Source organism: Eurosta solidaginis, chromosome 1, assembly GCF_040869045.1.
Source record: "Eurosta solidaginis isolate ZX-2024a chromosome 1, ASM4086904v1, whole genome shotgun sequence".
In the NCBI taxonomy this organism is placed as follows: domain Eukaryota; kingdom Metazoa; phylum Arthropoda; class Insecta; order Diptera; family Tephritidae; genus Eurosta; species Eurosta solidaginis.
The window spans coordinates 388,738,020-388,764,681 of NC_090319.1; the positions used below are offsets into that span (position 1 = coordinate 388,738,020).

Consider the following 26,662-nt stretch of genomic DNA (forward strand, 5'->3'; position numbering starts at 1 on the left):
TGTTCGAGTTGGCTCATATTTAGAACAAATATTACATAAAGCCCGGCAGAAGTGACATCAAAATATTTTGCAGTTCAAGGAAGGACAAGCATACGTGGCGCAGGGTCGATTAAAGTCTTTGGAAGGATTATGTGTTGAGGACTTAGATTGTGACAAATTGTCAGGAAAGAGTCCGTGTAATAATGAGTCACTAAATGACTTAATAGAACTAGAAATAATAGGCAATTAAATAAAGACTAAAAACTTGAAACTAAAATAATAAAACAAAATTTTTAATTTAAGCGGTTTTATTGAAAACAATACTTACATGAATTAATAATAATACTAAAAGCTAGAAAATAATTAGGCAGGTCCTAGGTACTAGTCATCACACTCCTCATCAATCTAGGGCGTTGAACAAATAATTAAACAAGTAAGGAAGGCTAAGTTCGGGTGTAACCGAACATTACATACTCAGTTGAGAGCTATGGAGACAAAATAAGGAAAATCACCATGTAGGAAAATGAACCTAGGGTAACCCTGGAATGTGGTTTTATGACATGTGTATCAAATGGAAGGTATTAAAGAGTATTTTAAGAGAGAGTAGGCCATAGTTCTATGGATGGACGCCATTTAGGGATATCGCCATAAAGGTGGACCAGGGCTGACTCTAGAATGTGTTTGTACGATATGGGTATCAAATGAAAGGTGATAATGAGTATTTTAAAAGGGAATGGGCTTTAGTTCTATAGGTGAACGCCTTTTCGAGAAATCGCCATAAAGGTGGACCAGGGGTGACTCTAGAATATGTTTGTACGATATGGGTATCAAATGAAAGCTGTTAATGAGTATTTTGAAAAGGAGTGATCCTTAGTTCCATAGGTGGACGCCGTTTCGAGATATCGCCATAAAGGTGGACCAGGGGTGTCTCTAGTTGTACGATATGGGAATCAAATGAAAGGTGTTACTGAGCATTTTAAGAGGGAGTGGGCATTAGGTCTATAGGTGGACGCCTTTTCGAAATGTCGCCATTAGGGTGGGCCAGGGGTGACTCTAGAATGTGTTTGTATGATATAGGTATCAAATGAAAGATGGTAATGAGTATTTTAAAAGGGAGTAATCCTTAGTTCTATAGGTGGACGCCTTTTCGAGATATCGCCATAAAGGTGGACCAAGGGTGACTCTAGAATGGTTGTACGATATGGGTATCAAACGAAAGGTGCTACTGAGCATTTTAAGAGGGAGTGGGCATGAGGTCTATAGGTGGCCGCCTTTTCGAGATATCGTCATTAGGGTGGGTCAGGGGTGACTCTAGAATGTTTGTACGATATGGGTATCAAACGAAAGGTGTTACTGAGCATTTTAAGAGGGAGTGGGCATTAGGTCTATAGGTGGACGCCTTTTCGAGATATCGCCATTAGGGTGGGCCAGGGGTGACTCTAGAATGTTTGTACGATATGGGTATCAAACGAAAGGTGTTACTGAGCATTTTAAGAGGGAGTGGGCATTAGGTCTATAGGTGGACGCCTTTTCGAGATATCGCCATTAGGGTGGGCCAGGGGTGACTCTAGAATGTTTTTGTACGATATGGGTATCAAATGAAAGGTGGTAATGAGTATTTTAAAAGGGAGTAATCCTTAGTTCTATAGGTGGACGCCTTTTCGAGATATCGCCATAAATGTGGACCAAGGGTGACTCTAGAATGTTTGTACGATATGGGTATCAAACGAAAGGTGTTACTGAGCATTTTAAGAGGGAGTGGGCATTAGGTCTATAGGTGGACGCCTTTTCGAGATATCGCAATTAGGGTGGGCCAGGGGTGACTCTAGAATGTTTGTACGATATGGGTATCAAACGAAAGGTGTTACTGAGCATTTTAAGAGGGAGTGGGCATTATGTCTATAGGTGGACGCCTTTTCGAGATATCGCCATTAGGGTGGGCCAGGGGTGACTCTAGATTGTTTTTGTACGATATGGGTATCAAATGAAAGGTGGTAATGAGTATTTTAAAAGGGGGTAATCCTTAGTTCTATAGGTGGACGCCTTTTCGAGATATCGCCATAAATGTGGACCAAGGGTGACTCTAGAATGTTTGTACGATATGGGTATCAAACGAAAGGTGTTACTGAGCATTTTAAGAGGGAGTGGGCATTAGGTCTATAGGTGGACGCCTTTTCGAGATATCGCCATTAGGGTGGGCCAGGGGTGACTCTAGAATGTTTTTGTACGATATGGGTATCAAATGAAAGGTGGTAATGAGTATTTTAAAAGGGAGTAATCCTTAGTTCTATAGGTGGACGCCTTTTCGAGATATCGCCATAAATGTGGACCAAGGGTGACTCTAGAATGTTTGTACGATATGGGTATCAAACGAAAGGTGTTACTGAGCATTTTAAGAGGGAGTGGGCATTAGGTCTATAGGTGGACGCCTTTTCGAGATATCGCAATTAGGGTGGGCCAGGGGTGACTCTAGAATGTTTGTACGATATGGGTATCAAACGAAAGGTGTTACTGAGCATTTTAAGAGGGAGTGGGCATTATGTCTATAGGTGGACGCCTTTTCGAGATATCGCCATTAGGGTGGGCCAGGGGTGACTCTAGATTGTTTTTGTACGATATGGGTATCAAATGAAAGGTGGTAATGAGTATTTTAAAAGGGAGTAATCCTTAGTTCTATAGGTGGACGCCTTTTCGAGATATCGCCATAAATGTGGACCAAGGGTGACTCTAGAATGTTTGTACGATATGGGTATCAAACGAAAGGTGTTACTGAGCATTTTAAGAGGGAGTGGGCATTAGGTCTATAGGTGGACGCCTTTTCGAGATATCGCAATTAGGGTGGGCCAGGGGTGACTCTAGAATATTTGTACGATATGGGTATCAAACGAAAGGTGTTACTGAGCATTTTAAGAGGGAGTGGGCATTAGGTCTATAGGTGGACGCCTTTTCGAGATATCGCCATTAGGGTGGGCCAGGGGTGACTCTAGAATGTTTGTACGATATGGGTATCAAACGAAAGGTGTTACTGAGCATTTTAAGAGGGAGTGGGCATTAGGTCTATAGGTGGACGCCTTTTCGAGATATGGCCATTAGGGTGGGTCAGGGGTGACTCTAGAATGTTTGTACGATATGGGTATCAAACGAAAGGTGTTACTGAGCATTTTAAGAGGGAGTGGACATTAGGTATATAGGTGGACGCCTTTTCGAGATATCGCCATTAGGGTGGGCCAGGGGTGACTCTAGAATGTTTGTACGATATGGGTATCAAACGAAAGGTGTTACTGAGCATTTTAAGAGGGAGTGGGCATTAGGTCTATAGGTGGACGCCTTTTCGAGATATCGCAATTAGGGTGGGCCAGGGGTGACTCTAGAATGTTTGTACGATATGGGTATCAAACGAAAGGTGTTACTGAGCATTTTAAGAGGGAGTGGGCATTAGGTCTATAGGTGGACGCCTTTTCGAGATATCGCCATTAGGGTGGGCCAGGGGTGACTCTAGAATGTTTGTACGATATGGGTATCAAACGAAAGGTGTTACTGAGCATTTTAAGAGGGAGTGGGCATTAGGTCTATAGGTGGACGCCTTTTCGAGATATGGCCATTAGGGTGGGTCAGGGGTGACTCTAGAATGTTTGTACGATATGGGTATCAAACGAAAGGTGTTACTGAGCATTTTAAGAGGGAGTGGACATTAGGTATATAGGTGGACGCCTTTTCGAGATATCGCCATTAGGGTGGGCCAGGGGTGACTCTAGAATGTTTGTACGATATGGGTATCAAACGAAAGGTGTTACTGAGCATTTTAAGAGGGAGTGCGCATTAGGTCTATAGGTGGACGCCTTTTCGAGATATCGGCATTAGGGTGGGCCAGGGTGACTCTAGAATGTGTTTGTACGATATGGATATCAAATTAAAAGTATTAATGAGGGTTTTAAAAGCGAGTGGCCCTTAGATGTATATGTGAAGGCGTGGTGGACCAGGTGATCCAGAAAATCATCTGTCGGGTACTGCTAATTTATTTATATATGCAATACCACTAACAGTATTCCTGCCAAGATTCCAAGGGCTGTTGATTTCGCCTTGTAGAACTTTTTCATTTACTTCTACTTAATATGGTAGGTGTCACACCCATTTTACAAAGTTTTTTCCAAAGTTATATTTTGCGTCAATAAACCAATCCAGTTACCATGTTTCATCCGTTTTTTCTTAGTTGGTATAGAATTATGGCATTTTTTTCATTTTTCGTAATTTTCGATATCGATAAAGTGGGCGTGGTTATGGTCGGATTTCGGCCATTTTTTATACCAAGATAAAGTGAGTTCAGATAAGTACGTGGGCTAAGTTTAGTTAAGATATATCGGTTTTTGCTCAAGTTATTGTGTTAACGGCCGAGCGGAAGGACAGACGGTGGACTGTGTATAAAAACTGGGCGTGGCTTCAACCGATTTCGCCCATTTTCACAGAGAACAGTTACCGTCACAGAATCTATGCTCCTACCAAATTTGAGAAGGATTGTTAAATTTTTGTTCGACTTATGGCATTAAAAGTTTTCTAGACAAACTAAATGAAAATGGGCGGAGCCACGCCCATTTTGAAATTTTCTTTTATTTTTGTATTTTGTTGCATCATATCATTACTGGAGTTGAATTTTGACTTAATTTACTTATATACAGTAAATATATTAAATTTTTTGTTAAAATTAGAATTAAAAAATTTTTTTTTTTAAAAAGTGGGCGTGTTCTTTATCCAATTTTGCTAATTTTTATTTAGCACATATATAGTAATAGTAGTAACGTTCCTGCCAAATTTCATCATGATATCTTCTACGACTGCCAAATTACAGCTTGCAAAACTTTTAAATTACCTTCTTGTAAAAGTGGGCGGTGCCACGCCCATTGTCCAAAATCTTACTAATTTTCTATTCTGCGTCATAACATCAACCCATCTACCAAGTTTCATCGCTTTAACCGCCTTTGGCAATGAATTATCGCATTTTTTCGGTTTTTCGAAATTTTCGATATCGAAAAAGTGGGCGTGGTTATAGTCCGATATCGTTCATTTTAAATAGCGATCTGAGATGAGTGCTCAGGAATCTACATACCAAATTTCATCAAAATACCTCAAAATTTACTCAAGTTATCGTGTTAACGGACGGACGGACGGACGGACGGACGGACGGACGGACGGACGGACGGACGGACGGACGGACGGACGGACATGGCTCAATCAAATTTTTTTTCGATCCTGATTATTTTGATATATGGAAGTCTATATCTATCTCGATTCCTTTATATATGTACAACCAACCGTTATCCAATCAAACTTAATATACTCTGTGAGCTCTGCTCAACTGAGTATAAAAAAGCGTTTAACGCGTCAAATTTCTATTGATAGTCATATATAAGACCAACTGATCCTTAATAAAGTTATGCTACGCCTCACATTTTTAGAAATTTCACGCGCCCAACGCTTTTATTTAATTGTCTGATCAACGCCCTTGATTGACGAGGAGTGTGATGGCTAGTATCTAGGACCTGCCTAATTATTTTCTAGCTTTTAGTATTATTATTACTTCATATAAGTATTGATTTCAATAAAACCATTTAACCTAAATTTTTTTTTGTCATTTTTTCAATATTAGAAAGAAATTTTACTGCGCGAGGTCGACATTTGCGGTTAGCCTGATATTTGCTCCTGCCATACGTACATCCATCCATATGGTTCTATATGAAAATGTGTTTTTCTTTAAGAAAATCGATTTTCTCAAAATTTTTTGTTTCCTTTATTATTTAAGTAAATCACAATACGTATGTATATTTATAAAACTTTACAAGATTTTCAAAAATATACTTCCCTAATAATTTATAGAATACACTACAATATTTTTTGCTGAGTCACCCTATTCCCTTGCATAAATATGTATGTCACCAATAACTGCAAATTCCTTCGTTTTCTATATTCAAAATAGCTGAATAAGGAATCATATTCTTCGAAAAAATGTCTAGTGCAGAATTACTCTTTAAGAACCATATACCCAGCTGCTCACTGGAGCGATGCGATTTCATAGGCCACAAGGAACTACTCAACAGCTTTAAATATTGGTGTGCCTTAAAAAGATTAGACACGAATAATTAGCAACGTTGCAGCTAAATTTCAAGGCTTCTTAAATTATCTACTGATATTTTGGCTAAACTGTTTTCATTTCTCATTTTCCTGTATTTTTTTCAATATCTGCCTATCGTTGCTGCTGAAAAACTATAAAAATTTCAATAGCGTGAAAAATGTGGCCTGCAAATTACCTTGAAAATCGGTTAGAATCGTGTTTGCCGTAACCACAAATAACAAAAGCAACAAAAAAAAATAAATAATGGCAAAATAACAAAAAAAGATAAACAACATACATACATACATACACACAAACATAAATAAATTTAAGTGCATTTAGAATAGCAGCGAAAATTGAACAAAAATTGCATTTAAGAAATTTGACATTGAATTTTTATGAATTTTTTTAGCAACTTTAATTTAGTCTTTTTTTATTGGACGGTCGGCTAAAGTCATTTGGTTGCATTTTCATTTTTTGAGTAATTAACTGTCGTGCTTGGAAAAATAAAATAAAATAAAAACACAAAACCTCTTGCAAAACAACAATAAAAATTGCAGTAAACAATACAAAAAAAAAATAAAAAATTTAAAAAAAAAAAATTATTTGAAAAATAACTCATTCTAACGTTTTGTGTGCATTTCAGTGCATTGGTGTAGATGGAAAATACCGCTCAACCCAACTAATTTTAACTGTGCAGGTATTGTAATAAAAACATTTGCGTGTGCGTATGTGTGGGGGCTATGAGCATTGCGAGAAACCTTAAACGCAATGCACTCAACTTTAGCTCGCGGTTCATTATTAGAGAGTTGACAATTGGCGCTGGACATTTGCTAAACGAGTGCAATTGAATTTCTTAGTATAAAACGCCCAGCCCCTCTGTCTCCACCCGGAATTAGCTTAATGCTTCTTAAATATAGCCAAATTCACGTTAAAGCCCCCGTCGGAGCTGACATGTTTTTCTTTCCATTTGAATGTTATTTAAAAGCTGTATGAATCTCTGTTTTTGAAAAAAGCTAAATTTTTTCGCTTTTGGAATTTGAATCATAAAACCGAAAAGACACCCACAAATTTTTAGTCTCAGTAATTGTAAATAGGTCGTTTAAGATCACCTTGAATTTACCGAATTTGATTTTCGAAGGATCATTCATTTTGTTCAAGCGTATTAACTCGAAAATGATGCGATAAAAATTGTAAGAAGTCCAAAATTTTCAATTCATTAGAAATGAGAGAGGGACAAAGTTTATCTAATATTTCTCTAATATATGTATATCTAGCTCGAGTTTTTGATGAGTATATAAATCAATTTGGGTGAGGATCGAAATTGTTGCGGAAGTCAGAGAACTAAAAAATTTCTGACAAATAAAAAAAAGTTGGTGGATGGCCCTTTATATTTTAAAAGGTTCCAGGTAAAAATTTTTAAATTCAATTGATTGAAAACAACAAATACTTTTCAAAAGTATATAAAGGCTTTCCCTACTATTATGAAAATTTGGTTCCGCTTGTTTTAGTATACTAATCTACATATGTATACGCAAATCTGTATATTAAGGTGGGTCCATTTATTCAGCAGAAAAGTTTTGACGAACCGAAAAGTAGTATTTGTTCATTTGTTCAGGAAACCATGGATGTTAAACGAGCTCTATTTAATTTATATCACGTTTTAAGACTAATATTTTTAAGCAAGTTTGGTCTATACTATAAACAATTTTTTTAAATTTTATAATTTGAAAATTTAACTTTTCAGCTATAAAGATGTGTGCAAGGAAGTAGGCATGGCAACGTTATGATAAATAATTTTTTTTCGACTTTTGGTGTTCAAAGTATTTTAGAAATATTTACTTAATGACTACGCCCATTTTTTTTAACTTTAGAGTTCTCGTACTTGACCATCTACACCAGAGGTGCACAAAGCCGGCAGAACTTTAAACACAAACGCAATATTTTTTGTAATAGCATATGTGTATTAAAAGAATGGTGAACAAATTTTGAGCATAGAATTTACGCATGAGATGTTTACTACTTGAAGTAGGGCGAAAACTCATTCACTGCTTACTCTGCTGAATTGCAATCGCTACGCTCACACGACATGTAGGTGAACGCCGAATAATGTGCGAAGCTCTGCGAAGCTTCTGTGAGCATCTTTGCTTTAAACTAATTGCCAAATAAACGCTGATCACGTCATTAAGCGTTCTGTTTGAAAGCAATCGGGAAACAGAAAACAGCATACGGGGTGATAAAGAAAAAGATAGCCAAGAAAAAAAAAAACAATTTGATAGATGCACTTGTTTTATTCGTCTCTGTTCTTACCACTTCTTATGGAAGGCAATTGAGAAAAGCATCCTGTATTATTCATAGTGCACATATACATCTGTAACCAGGAACCAACGATCTGCAATGAGTGTTTAAGCAATGACTAATAAGATATAACCTCTTAACACTTTATTTCGTGAATATCTTTTAGTTAAGTAAGCTTTGCGCAATACGGATAAAAAAGAGTAACCGGGATGTGCACACCTTACGGAAAACATATACATACATAAGTATTAGACAAAAGATGCTCCGTTTTGACAGATAAGCGCACATATGTAAAAAATATCTTATTTTTTCGCTATGCATACATTGAACTCATCTGTTCTAACATTCGCATTGCAATTTTCTGAACTTCATCTGGAAAAGATGTAGTGAAGTGAAAAAGCAGTAAAATATACCTTATCACCTTAAATATAATGTATATTTTTTACCGACCGACTTTTTAAAAAAAAATTTTATGAAGCTCGCGTGACCGTCAACCGTAAAAAATAAAATTTAAACATTTCTTAGGCTATAATTTGCATATCACTTAGCGCGGACTATCAAGTCCTTTCGGATATACAGATGGTCTTTAGGGCAAACATTCTTAAAATTTTACTCGGATTTCGTTTTGTTTTGCTCAGTATATGAATAGAAAACGCTCCACCCTAATATTTATCAACATATGCATATACGTAAGCACATTTACAGGAAGCCTTACAAATGCCACTGGGGTGTCATATTTTACACATAAAGGTCTGTGTACTTATTCTTAACTTTAAGCTTTTTTTATTTATTCGTTTCGTTTTTTTGGTTTTGCTATGTCTTTCTTTTGGTGGTTCAGTTGAATTTCGTTTGTACATACTTACACACTCATATATTTGCAAGGTATGCAAATGATAATATTAAATAACGAAAAACAATGGTTGGCATATGCGAATATCGGTTCCGGCTTGGGATATGCTTAAGCAAACGGGTTAATGCCTTTAACAGACGTGGTTAAGTCAGTAAAGATTGTGTTAGGTCAGGCAATTGTCAGTTTTGCTTTCTTATTTTTAATTTTGCGATTCATTTGATATGAAATTCATGAAGTCACTTTTACCGAATATTCTTTAGGCTGCTCCACAGTCCCTTCTAAATAAATAAATTTTTTTTTAATTTGTTGTGGCATGCGGTGAGTTTCGATTCCGCATCCTACCTCACCTACTTTTCTTATATACATTTAGTTAAATAAAATGAAGTACCATATCTTTGTAAGACCAAATTGGCTGATTGTCATGTCCCATGAAATTTTTAGTATATAGAGATAGGAAAAATAAGTGGGACAGGCAAAAGAGGTAGAAGGAGAAAAAGTAGTGGTGGAGGCGATAAAAGGGCCATCGAGTGTGTAGGGGGTTGAGTGGGAGGTTGTAAATAGAGTGTTATGAAGCAAGAAATGTAGACACGGGGAAGAAGAGGAAAGATGAAAGGGAGAACGTAGCGAGAAGAGAAAAGGGGAGGAGAAAAAGGCTGTGCAGATAGACAGGTATAGGGTAGAATACGGGAGTGGGGAGAAAATAGAAATAATAGAAATTATTTTTAAATCATAAAGTTTGGCAGGTCCATTAATTTGAAATATATTCCTTTCACCTTTCACATTTGACTTTTAGGAGAATGTACGTGGGGAAGGGGAAAAGTGTCACTGCTTCGCACGCGCATTTCTCTGCGCTCCCTTTCAACATGCATCAAACGTATTATAACTAAAAGCCATAACATTGAGTCTTTCGTCGAGAAAACGAAGGCAATGAATCATTACGTTTTATTTTTCGGTCGACAGTTCAAGGCAGAAAAGATGCTAAGCTATCCGCTGTGCCTACTTTATATCTGCGTAAGCTGGTATCTAACCTCACCGTGTTTCCGCTTACACCTTTCCGCTAAATTTAAAACAAACGTGAAGGTTCAGCACCCTTTTGCCCGCTTCTTCCCACCTTTATTGCCTTTTAGCAATTGTTCGTGGCCTTGCACTTGTTTTGGCGCAGATGGTCGCACTGCTGGATTGCGTCGTCGGACACCGTCAAATAAGCACTTGCTATTCTTATAGCAGTATGTCGGTAGGCTGCTAGCATATCTTTTTGGTGAGCCAGTAGCTTTGTATAGGCCACCAATTTGGGGCAATATTCGCGTAGGTGCTCCACATTCTTCAGAAACTTTCTGTTCCACTGCCCGAACTGCTTTTTGAAAGTTACTTTGGAGTAATTGTTTAATTCTAAATATTTTCAATAATGCCTTAAATTTATTTGATAATCTCCAATGACTAAGTCTAAGTCATCCAGAGTCCACTTTGAGCTTACCAATACCACTTTTGTCTTATTGCAAGCCATCTCTAGCCCCATACTCGTCAGTCATTCTTTTATTCTTCTGACTTCGTCATAACATAATACTTGGAGTATATTCAGTTTCGGGGCCACTGCTACGACGATATATCATCTGCATAGGCGACAATTTATGGACCTCTGTGAAGGCCTGCACATTGTCATATATCACACTTACTTTGAAATTTTTGATATTAGGTTATGGATTAAGGCGCTATCTTATCTATTAATACGCTCGAGAATCTTCCTTAGTAAATCCAAAATACAATGTTGCTGGAATGAGGATCACTGTTTGAGCATCTTACCTCTGCCTATACCATTCCTTAAGCCCTAGTTGTTCTTTATTAATATAAAAAATGTTTGTACAATTTTTTTTAATTGCGGAAAAAAGATTTCATACTGACCCTCTGGGGAAGGAGGTTAAAGAAAAAACATTCAGCTAGACTACTGCTTATGAGTTTTCGTTATTTTGCTACGTAGATCCGACTTTAATGGAAACGTTACTTCGACTTATGCTTGAAACGGTCAGGTAAAAAGTTAAATTTCGATGGGGCCACAGCAAATAGGAATGTCCTGGCATTTTAAAACTATTCCAAGCTTTTTCTATAAGAGGTTTGGGTATTTCACTATGATTAGGAATTGTTTCAATCCAATAATTCAAGTGCCCAATAAAAGGTGAGCTTTTTCGGCTATCTTTAAAAGTTAAAAATTCTTCCTTTTTACTCCAACGTGTTTCGTTGCCTCTTGCACATTTTTAAGAAGGCTTTTTTAACAAACCACAAAACAAATACAATTGAAATTACAGTCAATACTTTAAATTTTGCAATTGTAAATGTTTAATGACTCGCTAAATTAAGAAGACCCTGATGAAGGGCAAAAATCAGCGAAACGCGTTGGATTTTGCTATAAATTTTAAAGAATTTTGGAAATAATTTACGAATAATAGCAACTTTTGCATAACAGATATGATTAAACAAAATTGAGTTAATGTTATGTGCTTTAGTTTGGGGTCACTGAGTGTAAATCGCTAACATTTGTACAAGTAATTAATAGTTATTTAATTATGTAAAAAAGTAAAACTTTCCAATAGTAAAGAGACTTACTATATCGATTTACACGCGCTTTCGTTACATTCTTATAGCCTTTTTGACTCTATTACATATTTATTTAATTTTTTGCATTTTGTCACTGCGTCTTTAATTAATTCAATTTTTAATACGCAGTAAGGCAAGAAACTATTAATTGTCTTTCTTATCGCGCCACGACGTCGACGAAGAGTCGAGACTTTTCAAGCAAATCAAAAACTTACAGATAAACATTTAGTATGATTTGTTGTATTCTTTGATTTTAATTATTATAATATTTCACTCACTTGTTTTTAATTTATTAAAATGACAGCATGAAAAATGCATTTCCTATTAATTCCAGTGGGAAGCTAATCTGACAGCTTTCTGATGGCGAATTTCTTTGTTTACGAGTTTGGCGCGCTTGAGAAGAGCAGAAAAAATGCGCTGAAAACATATAACAACAATAAATAAGTGAAAAACGCTTTTGAAATTAACTATACATTTACTGTTGCTAGTTTTAGATGCGCTTCTATATATTTATTTAATATTCAAGCAAAAATATGAAACTGTACAAATGACTCACCCAGCTGACTGACTGATTGTCCGAGTGCTCTGATGACAGACAAGCTGACGGATTATCGTGACAGTGTCCTTGTTGGCGGTATGTTGTCATTGTCAATGTTGTTTGTTGTTGCTAATTTTGCTATTGTAGTTGTTGTCAGCTAAACAGTTGGAAAATTTCTACTTTTTATACGCATTGACACTAACAAAGCTACATGCAAACACACGCACACATATTAAATGACTTATGTATGTGAATGCTTACGCTTTTGAAACTTGACAATTTCCTTGTTTCGTTTATGTTTTTTTCTTGCAGGTCGCCACGATGCGGAGCATCTTACAGCGTTGTACTATTTGAAGAGGTGCCTGACATTTTTCGTGTAAAAAAAAACTGTGAATCGTTAGGAATTTTAATGCATAAAACAGTTGACATTTTTATACAAAATTTATGTGAGAACATCAAAAGATGCAGTTTTTGTCTCAACCGCGACTGTTTTGTAGCCACGACTGTTCAATTGCCTTAACTCAGCAAAAAATAAAAAATTATTAAAACAAAAATACAATTTTTTTAAATGCATCTTGTAAAAGTTAATTGAAGGCAAGTATTTTGTGTTTCCTAACTTAATAATTGAGGAGGCTATATTCAAGGCCTTTTCTGGTGTAAACACTGTACAAAAACAAACGAAGTGATATTTAAAGCATTTAAAAGAATATAACAGTAATTATCAATTTCCGCATTAATGGTAGTATAAATAATATTGGGCTGTTTAATATACCAAAAGAACGTAAATAATAAATCTAATACAAAACTTTTTTGCTTCATACCAAAATTAGTTAACCTTTGGTAAGTTCTCAAAAAAAATTTGCTGTGTTATATGTATATGTATGTATATAGTTCATAATATCGGCTCTGTTTCGGTATCAATTCGGATATCTGCGTATTTAATTATCTCGGGTCCGCTAACGAAAGTCTTAAAAAAGTTAACAAAGTCACAGATGAATTTCCGAAATTAATTCATAATTCCAGAGTATTCCCTGAATAAATGCGGAGTTGACCGGACAGGAATCCCGTCAGAAATCCAGAAATAAAACTGAAAACAATTTTTGATTTTCCAATGCCTATTTTATGTTATTATTCACAACATTATTTTATATTGGTGTAAATTTATTAATGACGCTGTCGAAATGGAGGCGATTCCGAGCAGCAGATTCAAAGAGTTGATATGTGCAATAAACAGCTTTATAGATTTACCTCTCCTACTCGAGGGAAAACATTTTAACAAAAGAAGATCTGGGGAACCCAAGTTCCTCGCGTTACCAAACCAGGTATCCAAAAAATTGTTTTTTTTTTTTTAATATTTCAAAGCACTCAGTCAATATATAAATAAGACACATAGCATCTCTACGACTCTGTAACGTGAGTAATTATAGTTTAAAGCCGATGTAGTGTCGAGGAGAATTAATTAGGAGATCCCGTGATACGTTCCTCAACGCGAAAACTACAAATTGTTTTTAAACCAATTCCAATTGATCGCAATGAATCTAGTAACGCACGTTCTACACCACTTAAGCGTATTAGAGGATTGATCTAATGATGGACAAGCGTTTTTTTAATGTAACGGTCATTGAATTTCTTTGATCAATGCTTAACATATGTTAAGGTTGTTTAGCTCGGTGAACACAGCTTTCAATCTAGAACTTAAAAACTTTTTTAGAGTCCATTTTAACACCTTAATCAATGCAGATTTTAGTCTGTTCAATAATGTAGTCACCAATGGTATACCTATCTAACGGCAAATTGTTTCTAAATAGCTCCGAAATGATACCGATTTGAATTTTGGTGATTTCCTGAAAATTATGCACCTTCTAGTAACGTTCGAATCGCTGAACTGTCGAATAAAAAAATCAAATATTCAGTATTGCAAAATGGTCTTTATTTAGACTACTTTGGGAGTAGTATTTCACAATTATACTTCACAACTAATAGTGTGTTTAAATCAAACTGATTAGTCACTCCTCAACTTGCGCTGCTTTTATACTCTCTGTTGCTTCGTTCGCATATTTCTCCTAAGGTCTGGACTTTTCACGAAGATGGAATATTTGTATCGCATACTACGTTATTTAGCTATACGCGTGTGTATGTGTGAATAACAACTTCGGGTGATGACTACAAAAGTGTGTGTGAGTTATCTCTTCCCTTCGAGCTGTTGGTTATGTTTGTGCAATATTCTTCGTTGCCTTGTCCATAAGTGTGCCTGCTTGCCGTTTTTGTTTTGTGTTTACTAACAACGTAGTGATGTCAACATTCGCCACGGTACCAATCGCAAAATGGTTTAGATCTAGTTTTTAAATAATCGCAAAATAGCCTGAAATGATCCAGAAATATGTTCCGAAATAGGCCCTAGATGATTACGCGTATTTCTTAACTGATCCCAAAGAAGTAATGATTTCATAGATACAGAACTTCTCTCTTAAGTCTCCTAGCATTATTCTGAAACAGACTACAACTACGATTGACGGCTGCCGTGGTGTGGTGGTAGCATGCTCCGCTTACCACACCGAGGTGCTTGGGTTCAACTCCCAGACGAAGTTTCATAACAAAATTATAAAAAAAGGGTTGATTCAATTAGAAAATAGTTTTTCTAATCGGGCCGCCCCTCGGAAGTGATTTTGTAAACATTCCTATTGTATTTCTGCCATGAAAAGCTTCTCAGTGAAAATGCATCTCCTTGCAGATGCCGTTCGGAATCGGCATAAAACATGTAGATCCCTTCCCACCAATTTGTAGGGAAAATTAAAAAGGAGCACTACGCAAATTGGAGCAGAAGCTCGGCCTAAAATCTCTAAGAGGTCATCGCACCTTGCATTTATTTATTTTAGACTACAACGAATTCCGGCGTAAAAGCTTACATCCGTTATTTATAAGGGTAAAAGCATAATAGTCTATACCACAAGAGTACCGACATAAGCGTATTGGCGTGAGCGTAGAAACGTTAGTGCATAAAAGTGTGTAAGCGTAAAGTCCAGCAGAGTCTAAGCTGAAGCGCAAAAGTGTATTGCCGTAAAAGCGGATCAGAATAGCATGCCGCAACTTGGCGCATGATTTCGGAGTGCAGCTTTTGACAATATACATTTACTTATTTGCACCGTTTTGGTAGCATTTACACATTTCAACACTTCGTTAAGCAGCCAGCGGGCATAAAAGGATTAACAATTGTCAGAACTAAAAGAGTAACTAACCAGTGAGTGCCAACAGGCTGCCGGCAGCAATCACAACATGTGCAAATTGATGAAGTTGCACATGTGCATCTAACACAATGTGAAACTCCGTAGCAAATCATACCTTTATATTGTTGTTGTAGTTTAGTTTGCATGAAGCTATCATAATAACAACATTTGTGTTGGCTCGGCGTAAAAATGCAAAACCAGTTAATAAGTCTCATCTGTACTGTGAGGATGACAGTGGCAAAACTACTTACAGCGATGTGCATGGCTTTGATTCGATGCATTGATGCGCGTAGATGCATACATTTACTTGAATTAGTCTCTTCTCATACCATAATTTTAATAATTATTTTATAAACATTATAAACACTCCGGAAAACTTTGAGTACTTCCCAGAGTCCGAAGCTGAAATACCTTATCCTCTTGATATGAGTCATTGCGATATTGAGGAATTAAGCCGTGCAATTTGCAGCCTTCACCCAAAGTCGGCCAACGGGCCAAGATTTTTACAGAAATATAAAGACGTGTTATCTGGTACCTTGTTGAATTTTAGACATCAGTACTTCGGGAGCGGTCACTATCCAGATGAATTAAAAATCATGTCTGTAATTCCTATTCACAAATCTGGAAGCAAGGAGGTTTGCTCAATCTACAGGCCAATAACAAAATTAAGTGCAATCGATAAGGCTTTCGAAGACATTTTGCTGAACCGGCTCAAACATTTTATTAAAATTAACAATATAATAAGCGATAAACGATTGACTAATATGTGGATTATCGCGGCTGCTAGCTCGAAAATGTCCTCTCTGAAATTGTTTGAAGAAACCATTACATTTGAATTTGCTTCAAAAACGCTTTACACATACATACTTATTATAAAATAAGGTCGTTAAATGTTATTAAATGCAATAATTTCGGACAGATATATCTGATTTGGAGTTTTTAGCATTATAAGGGGTTTAGCAAATTGTGGACAAATGTGTCAAAAAAAATTGTATATCGCACAGCTATAAATCAACAACAAATCACTCGATTGATACACTTCTTTATACCAATTAATCTTAAAACAATAACGAGAGAAGAGAAAAGAGCAGAAAAAAATAGAAAAAGATAAATTTGGCAGCCATCGTGGTGTGATGGTAGCATGCTCCGCCTACCACACCATATTCCCTGGGTTCAAACCCCGGCCAAAGCAACATCAAAATTTTAGAAATAAGGTTTTTCAATTAGAAGAAAATTTGTCTAAGCGGGGTCGCCCCTCGGCAGTGTCTGGCAAGCGCTACGGGTATATTTCTGCCATGAAAAGCTCTCAGTGAAAACTTATCTGCCTTGCAGATGCCGTTCGGGGTCGGCATAAAACTTGTAGGTTCCGTCCGGCCAATTTGTAGGGTAAATCAAGAGGAGCACGACGCAAATTGGAAGAGAAGCTCGGCCCTATATCTCTTCTGAGGTTATCGCACCTTACATTTATTTACTTTTAAGATATAGAGAAAGAGGAAACAGAGAATTGAGAAATAGAAGGAGCTAGGGAGGGAAAGATGGAGCTAGAGAGAGCGAAGAAGGGATAAAAGGGCCGAAAGGATGAAAGAGACGCAGAGAGAGAGGAAAGGGCTAGGAAAGTGCGATTAAAAGGAAGGGAGAAGAAAGAGGGGGAGTAAGAGGTAAATATAACTTATAAGTCATGCAGATTAACCAAATATAAGGAAGGAAACTTCTACCGGCTCTGCTAGTCTCATCATATATTAATACATTTTACGTTGCGCACTAACTATTCATAGATGTATCACAAAAAAATATTTAGCATACTAGATTATGTTGCATCTTAAAAAAACTTATTCTACTAGAAACACTTTTCTGAACCCCTTTTGTTTTCGACTGACATCGGAACTATATCTTACTTCATGATTATTTTGGAATTTTTCGCGTTTACTATGAGACCATTTTGCTATTGTTCTCTGAATCACTCTAGGATTTATCGGGCTTGTTTTCGACATTATTTCGAAATTATTCAGGGAACTAGTTCATTATCATGGCAAGACTATTTTCGGAATACTTTCGTTAACGATTTCTTCCAATCTCATCTCTTTACACTGTAATAAAAAGATCAAAAATTCCACAGTTAATTTTGGTCTCGACTGGAGATAATTAAGACATGCTGTATAGGGGTGCAATTTTAGATTACCCTATAAAGTTACAATACATTAAAATCTTAACTTAAATCACCATCACAATATATTAAAATTAAAGGTTTTATCTGTACCAAAATTTTTTGTTTATATCGCTTGCAATAGTATTAAAAATTTCTAGTAGACCTCTGTGCGACACCATTCAATTATACATATATACAGCAGGGAACAGAAATATTCAAAAATGTTTCTCTATTAAATACATCTCTAATTATTGTTGACGAAAAAGTTCAAAAGGAGTTCTTTGAACTTTTTTGATAAACACATTCCGGGACGGGTTTCGACACTCGCGTGGTTTCATCATCAGTTGCTAGCTTTCAAGTTGAGTTGAGTGCCGAAACAATTGTTTTGCAATTAAAAATAACTTTAAACGACAAAAAGGTGTTTGTTTTTATTTACGTATGTACATAAGTCGTTTAGCACTCAATATATAAAAAAAAAAAAGATTTTGTTTAGTTTAGCAAAATTCCAGTTATAAGTTTCTCAAAACTAGCACAGAATTTGGAAAAAAAATTTTCGAAAGTTGTTTAAGAGTTTCTTTCATATACAAAAAAAATTACACTTTGTAGGAAAATCTAAAATACCATTCCGAAAAAAATTGTTGTATAACTTGTACTTTGTGAGACTAAAACTGATTGAGCTATAAAATTGTATAGGTACTGAGTTAAAATTTACAAAAGTTCTTTGCTTAAATATCGAAAATAATTAATTGACGAAATTTGAAAAAAATTGGCATTGCTATTTTTCTAAACGCTGCTGTACATTTTGTTCCATGCTTTATGGAAAAGGTATTAAAAGTTGTATACAATTTGAATAGAAACAAAAATTAACTACCAACTATTTATGCCGGAATGCGCATTTCCTTCCGTAATTTATGTCATCAAATGCGGAAAATTTCAAAATCGAAAGCGAATGCAAATTCCACTTGTGACTCAGCAAAGACGTAATAGCTCACGATAATTTTTTATTTTTTTTGTTCCTCTAGCGGTGTGATGAGCAAGTCGCAGGCTCAACAGTTTAAGTACTACAACTATCGCACTGGGTTTTTGTTTTTTATCACAGACTGTGAGTCAGAACTAAAATGATTGCTGTATTTAACACAAAGCAAATTTTTATGCAAAGTAAAGAGACAATTAAAACAAAAATGGATACCTGATCCATAGTCATGAATACAAAAAAAAAATATATATATATATTGAAACATTTTAATTTTTCAGTGCAAAAACATATAAACTAGGAAATGCGTCGCTTTCAATTGATGACAAATATATTGTTTTGAAAATATAAACACCGTCTGTGTGGCACAAAATCAAATTAAGTTGTTAAAAAAAAAATTAATTTTTTTATATAACTCCATACACAGCGCCTCATTGCCACTATTGTCAGTTAAAATATAACAAAAGTGCAAAATATAAAATTTAAATCAAAGTGAAATATTGGTTTTTCCATAATCGAATTTCGAAGAATTATTAGATGCGGCACAGAAACAAAAACAAAAACAACTTCTGCATTGTCATATTTTGCATCTTTCTATATTTGCTTTGTTTTGGCCTTTGTCAGAACAAACATTTCAAATTGAATTTGCTACACAAAAATAAAAAAAGCTAAAACCAAAAAAATAAATACCCAAACACACATAAAAGGTGCAAGCAAAAATGCACTAACCAGATATAAAATAACAAATTGTTTAAGCATACGCTATGAAAAATTCATTGCTTGATACTTACTGGCTGGGTCAACAAAGGTGAAAAAAAATTGGTGATTGTAATCAAATTAAAGATATTTAGGATGGATTTGTCTAGGTTAACAAGAAAATAAACCATCTGTACGATGTAATACTTGAATTTGGTGTTATGGTAAACATTAAACGCCTCCAAACCTCCTCCCTTTCGAAACATCTATTTAACTAGATGAGATGCCAACAGTTCCAAAATTGATTTCCTTTTAGTCCCGAAATAATACTGAACTATTACTCAAATCACTTAAACCAATCTCTAACGATATCCCAAATAATATCTTAGGATTTCTCAAACAACCCCGAAATAATACCGAAACGTTTCAAAAAAGACCACCACGGTGGTGAATTAATCCCAAAAATAATCCTGAAATGAGGACGAAATCTTTAATTGAGTCCTTGCATTGTATAATTTCTCAAATACGTTTCCTGCAGATACCGATATAGTAGTTTTTTGGTTCGAGTGACTAATTCTTGGAACAAATTTTTCACCATCTCTGGGCTAGGTTGCGCTTGAGGTTAAGCTTAAGTAAATTGACCTATAAACATATTTAAATTAAAAATTGTTTTCTGGTAAAAGTTTGTTTTTTGTATTAGGAGTTAATTTGCCAGGTTAATGTTGTATCATCTCTTAGCTAGGTGACGCTATGTGCCCAAGTTAGTTGAACTGCATAAAAGTTTGTCTGAGCTTGCTGGCTTGAGCATAATTTTTATGAAGTTCATATGGAAAATGCAATATGAAAATTTCTTTTTTCTGATTTTCTTTTATTTAACAAAAAGCAACAATATTATTCATTCATTGCCTCTTCTTAATCCTTCTCTTCATCTGGAATATATCACCCTCTTACTCTACTCTTGCTCCATTGTTTTCACTGTCACTCTTATTCTTCACTGCTTCTTCTTCATGCAGTGAAAAGGAACCACTCTGAAAGTTTTTGTCCTTTATCGGATATGATTTTCTCTTCCTTTTGTATTCTTTTATTCATCTTCCTAGTTCGTCTCTCTATCCTCTTCCTACTATTATTTCTATTCCGACTATGCCTATTCTCAATTCTTTTTCACCTATTTCTATTTAAATTCCTCTGCATATTCAAATTCGTTTTTCTTTTCCTATTCCTATTCCATTCCTGTCCCTTTTCTTACTATGTTTCAATTTCTTTTCCTATTTCTTTTCCTTTTCCTATTCCTTTTCCTATTCTTATTCCAATTCCCACTCATATTCCTTTTCCTATTCCTATTTCTCCTATACTCCTATTTTTATTCCAATAGCTATCCGATTCCCATTTAAGTAATTTTTGTATCTAACTTTCGATGGTTTTTGATATTTTGGGAACAAAAACAAACCTTTAGAACACCTTGAGCGAAACCCTGAGTGCTATCTCTAAACTGTCACATATAGCGACGCTTTAATCTTCCGCCTACCTGAGGTGAGCGAACCTAAAACTACGGGAACATTAACAAGATTAGGTCGTTTCCAAATAATCTTTCTCTTTAAAAAAAAAATTAAAAGTACTTTGTTACTAAACCAATATAAAACTACCTTGGCAGTCGAGGCTAAAAACGGCTACCATGCCTTTCTAGAGGAATTGCGGAAGTTTTAAAGACCTTCAGGCATCAAAAAAAGGATGTGCTCTGCAAATGTTCCCCTCTAATTGTTTCAAAAGTTCGTTTCGCTAGTTCAGGCGTCTACAGTTACTTAAAATTTTTAGGGACCAGCGCTGTTATGTAAACATTTTAATGGAGTTACCAAAAGTGCTGTCAAAAATGTGATCGAACTAATTAGAAGTAGTATGTCGCATTCTACAACTGCCACCAACAGTCAGTTGGCTTCTGATATGCTCTAAGTTCGGTTTCTGTTATTCTGAAATAATCCCTTTCATACAGCGCAACAAAAGTGATTTTTACAATTTAAAAAAGTTGATTAAAGTTGTCAGCGAAGATCCACCAGATGTTCATCCAAGAAGAATACCACAGACAAAGTCAACCTCACACATACATGTGTATGAGCATTTTCTTTTTATAATAATTATAGCTATTTTGGTTATGTTGCAAGTGGCATGATGTCATATTTTTGCATGTGGCCGCATTTATTAAATTGTTTCACATTTTTTGCAAATGTTTTTGCAACAAAAAATGCAATCTAATTCTGCCGTTGCTTTTCTCCTACTTTTGCTGATAAATTAGAAAAAAAAACCGCACACATACATCCATATAACCAAACTACGGTTTGTAGCTATATAAAGTACATAGAGCTTCAGTTTTTAGATGCAAGTGAAATATGTGTGATATACAAAAACAAATTGGTCGCTGTGTAACTTTTGCCATTTCGCCAGCGTACTCCTTAGACGCTGGTGGATGTCAACGCGCTTCCAAAAAAAACTAATTTCATATAAAAAGAGAGTCCAGAAAAATGAAAAGATAAACGAAAATAGACAAATATGCACTCTTAATAGATAAGTACGCATACACATACATACATACATATATGTAGTTACTAAAATAAAAACAAAATAGAGAAACAACAAACACTTGCATTGTTTGCACAGTCACAAGTCAACTGGTGGCCCCCAGCATTAAAAATGCAATGGTGGTGAAATAATTGTGATTGTGGTTGTAATGGTGATGGCGCTGGCGATGACACTGGTGTTAAAGTAGGTGTTGAAGATAGCAAGAACAACTAAAAGTTTATATTTTAGCGTATACTTACATATATACATAGATTTTGTTTATTCCTATTTGCACATAATTTGTATTCCCTCTTTGTATCCTCTTTTATATGCTCCATCTTATATGCATTTTCCAAAAGCATTAAAACAGCTGTGACAGCAGCAGGTGGTTGAGGGTGGTGTCATATGGAAGAAGCGTTTGTGTGTCCTTGCTGTCAGTAGACTAGATACATATATAAGAACAATTGACGATTCAAATTTCTTTTCCTGGATATTCGTACCTCTTGGATGGCGGTGTTATGATATAGTCGATATAGTGCCCCAAAAAATGTTTAAACTTTAAAATGGATATAATAAAATGCGGAAAAGTTGCTATGGTTCTGAAAATACTTCATAAAAGAATCATAGTAAAGGTAGTTTTCAACGAAAAACGTTTTTTTTTTTTCATAATCGCAAGATCCCTTCTACTCAGCATTGCTCCGATCGTGTGTCAACGCCCTCGCGATTTCTTGAACGATTTTCATCCCGCCGAACGAAGCATTTAATATCGGCGACTACCGCCGGACGAAGCGAAGGCGAGAGGTGCACATGATCGACCAAGCAGGAAAAGCGTGGGTTCAAGCGCGGGGCTGTAAAGTGTCGAAGATTATGTGCAGGTCTTACAACCTTAGACTAACAAAGTTGCTTCTATCTTTAAAAAGAGAGGACTGTAGACTCATGACGGGTATTCTGACTGGACACTGCCTTTTGGCGTCACATGCCTTTAAATTAGGCTTGGCCAGTGATAGCAGTTGTAGGAAGTGCGGGCTGGAGGAGGAAACGATCGAGCACGTTCTGTGCTCTTGCCCTGCGCTTGCCAGGCTAAGACTCCAGCTATTAGGAGTGATACAGCTGTCAGATCTAGAAGCAGCAAGTGGCTTAAATCCTAGGAAGCTTCTAGTATTTCCCCAGAGGGCGGAGTTATTTTATAACATAAGTCCTGGTTTTAAATAGGGTTTTTCAGTTTGGTCGTTAAAACAAACTTCTGATAACACTACGGACTTATTCAATTTATGTGAGGTCCTCATGGACCGGCCAGTTCAACCTAACCTAACCCCCGGACGAACAGCTATGCAAGCAGGTAATCACTGACACTCCCATCCTTCTTACCCTGCTACAAACGTACTCGATTTAATGTAGCTAAAAATTGGCTATATACTTAAAACACAGACTGAAGTTTAGAGTTAAATGAAACTGTTGGAGGAAAAACTCTTCTAAGTGACACCCGGGTTGAGATATTTGGAAAAGTCGTCCAAATCCGATGGAGCGAATTGACTTTAGTTGCTTTTGAGATTGGTTTTTTGGAGAAAGATAATTCTATTTAGTTTCTGAGTTCAGGAAATAACAAAATCATTATATTAAGAAATATAAATCTAGCATTAACCGGGGTGTTCCAAAGTGACGGGTGGGATATTTTGACTCGACTTTGAGACAAATTTCTAGTAGCTTATCTTTGACTAGTCTGACTGCTTTTCGACCCCTTCCCCTTTTGTTTGCATGCTTGACTTTCATCTTAACCTTAAGTCAGAGTACCCATCATTAGCCTACAGTTACATCTTTTCAATGATAAAAGTAACTTTGCTAGTCTAAGCTTGTAGTGCCGCGCTTGGTCCCAATCCTTTCCTGTTTGGTCAATCATGTGAAACTCTCGCCATCTTTTGATTTCTCCCAATCTGATTAGGATGTCTACGGTACAAGCTACGAGGTCTGTTTAGCTAACTCATCCGTTTTTTTAATTTCCATTTATTCAATATACAAAAGTATATTTCTCCACATCAGGACTTTTTGCACGGATTGTTTACACTCTTAAAATTTTAGGTATTGTACTATGAGACATTATAGCCTCAATGGCTGCCAACTTATACTTCCGCCAGAAAAACACTTCAGTGATTTATATCCGCTTCAGCGCAATATACCGCATACCTTACTCCGACCACTACTTTGGAACCATTGGTATACGCGTGTATCCCCTCGTCTGCCATTTGAGCGACCATGCGTCAGCCTTCACCCTCTGTTGTGGCTCTAAATGGCACATCGCGACACCGGTAGGGAACTAAGTAATATGTTCTCCAATATTTGAAGACGAGGACTCAGTGGTATATTAAAGGCTTTACAATGTAAATATTAAAGCAGAGAGAGGGCGGCAGACCCTATGTAGAACCCAGCATGCTTTCCCTTCATCACTTTGACTACAATTTGCTATCTACAACCATTCCTAGATATTTTGGACTTGGTTTCTCCTGCAGGGTTAGCGAGTCCAGTTCGATACCTTGCAAACAAGACCACATCCCCACTCGATCCTTAAAATAGCTTATGACAACTGCCATGTCATCTACGTACGCAGATGGTTTCATAAGGCCCCGTCTTGCGGGGGAGCTTAATTAGGCTATTTATAGTACGAGAAATACCTTTTTAGTAAAAATCGGATAATACGGAAAATCTCCTTTTATACTAAATTTTGAGGCACAGCATTGCACACATCCCTGCAAAAACGATTCGCTCACATCCAACACCAAGTCCAAAGTTGGCGTTTGATACCAAACCAATATCAATATACACCAACTCACACCAGTTACGCTCAAGTTACTCGAAACCAAACCAAACAGTTAAAATAAAACACCGCAATCACCCTGCACTCAAACTATTAAAAGTGAAGTAGTGAACCATTCTCTCCAGACTTCCTCTTCAATACATATCCACACTTAGCAAATATACACAATCTTTCCAGATTTTTATAGTTCCTCTTAGTTGCCCTACTTCGTGTCCTATTTGGCGGCAATATCTTCCTTATTTCCTTGTATGTCTCAGCGATTTTTTTTTTTGTCACATGAATTTCAACTAAAACCAAACTTACTCTCATCTCACCCATACTAAATGGCCCACACTACCAATTTTTTTTATTTTGCTATTTATTTTCTTGTACATAATGTGGCTGAAAACGTTATAAAAAATCGGAATGCTGAGAGTAACTTCGTTGGGGGTGAGCATATTATCTTTGTTTTTGTATGAAGAAAAAAAATCGTATAAATATGTACATATGTATGTGTTTGTATATAAAAATTGGTATATATTTAGTGTAGTTAGGGTGCAACAGGCGGTTGTTGTTGCCGGTAAGCATACATACATACACACATACATGCATATGTAAATATATATGTATATAAACTACCATATTCAACACATAGAAAAATAGTTTGCCTTAGTAAAAATATTAGTAAATTCCATGTACTTGATATTAACGGGGCGTGGCTGTGTGCAGTTCGGTACTTATATTTAATGTGATATTTTGTTTTTTATGGTTGTGTTCGTGTAAAATTGTCAAGTGCATAAATTTAGGATGGCAATTTTTTTCCACCATATGGTGCTACTGTCATCAGGTAAATTGCCTTTTCTGGAAGTATGTGCAGTCGGAATGAGATGAGACTAATTTTAGTGGAATATAATATTTTATGTTGCAGATAGAAGATGTTTGTGAGCGAAAATACCAATTCCGTAAATTGACCAGACTATTGGGAGAATAATTTGATAATGGAAATTTAAAACAAGTAAGGACGGGAACTTCATACCTTTCATGAATGGGGCTGAACAATAATCGTATCCCATTCGTAATCTCCAAATAATCGGATGTATAAGATAAGAAATATATACTGAACAGATGTACATAGCTAAAGGATTTTAAGATAAATATAAAAAAATGGCCAAAAACCCCCTTGTATGGGATATATATTATATATAGCTCCGAACGGAATGGTTTTTACAGGAAATCTTCTATGATATATTAGAACATATATTACCAAGTTTCACGTTTTTATATTGGAAGCTAAGGGAGAGATGACCAGAAATTTTTCTATCTGAACGATCGGTTGTATGGGATAGGTATATACTATATACATATAGCTCCGATCAAAGAGATTTTTTTCAGGAAATCTTCTATGATATATTAGAATAAATATCACCAAGTTTCACGTTTTTATATTGGAAGTTAAGGTAGAAATGGCTAAAAAATTTTCTATCTGAACGATCGGTTGTATGGGATATATATTAGATATAGCTCCGCTCAAAGTGATTTTTTCAGGAAATCTTCTATGATATATTAGAATATATATCACCGAGTTTCACGTTTATACTTTCTAAATTGCGGCAGGAATGACCAAAATCGTCTTATCTGAATGATCGGTTGTATGGGAGATATATGTTATAGTGGTCCGATTCTACCGGATCCGACAAATGTCTAATATAATACAAAAATACATACTTGTGCCAAATTTCATTGAGATATCTCAAAATTTGAGGGATTAGTTTGCGTTCAAACAGACGGACGGACAGAAGGACATGGCTATATCAGCTCAGCTCGTCGCCGTGATCAATTCGGTATACTTAATGGTGAGTCTATCTTCTATATTTCTCAACGTTACAAACATCTGACCAAAGTTAATATACCATTTCATGTTCATGAAA

The 26,662-nt window shown here is 36.0% G+C and overlaps 1 long non-coding RNA gene across 1 annotated transcript in view; it reads left to right on the forward strand.

The window, feature by feature from the left end:
- The window catches only part of LOC137238451 (uncharacterized), a 98,595-nt gene that overhangs the window by 8,016 nt on the left and 63,917 nt on the right, over positions 1 to 26,662 (forward strand). The window contains exon 2 of the long non-coding RNA XR_010949186.1: positions 12,670 to 13,197. This is a non-coding gene — a long non-coding RNA (uncharacterized lncRNA). The remainder of the gene's footprint in view (positions 1 to 12,669; positions 13,198 to 26,662) is intronic.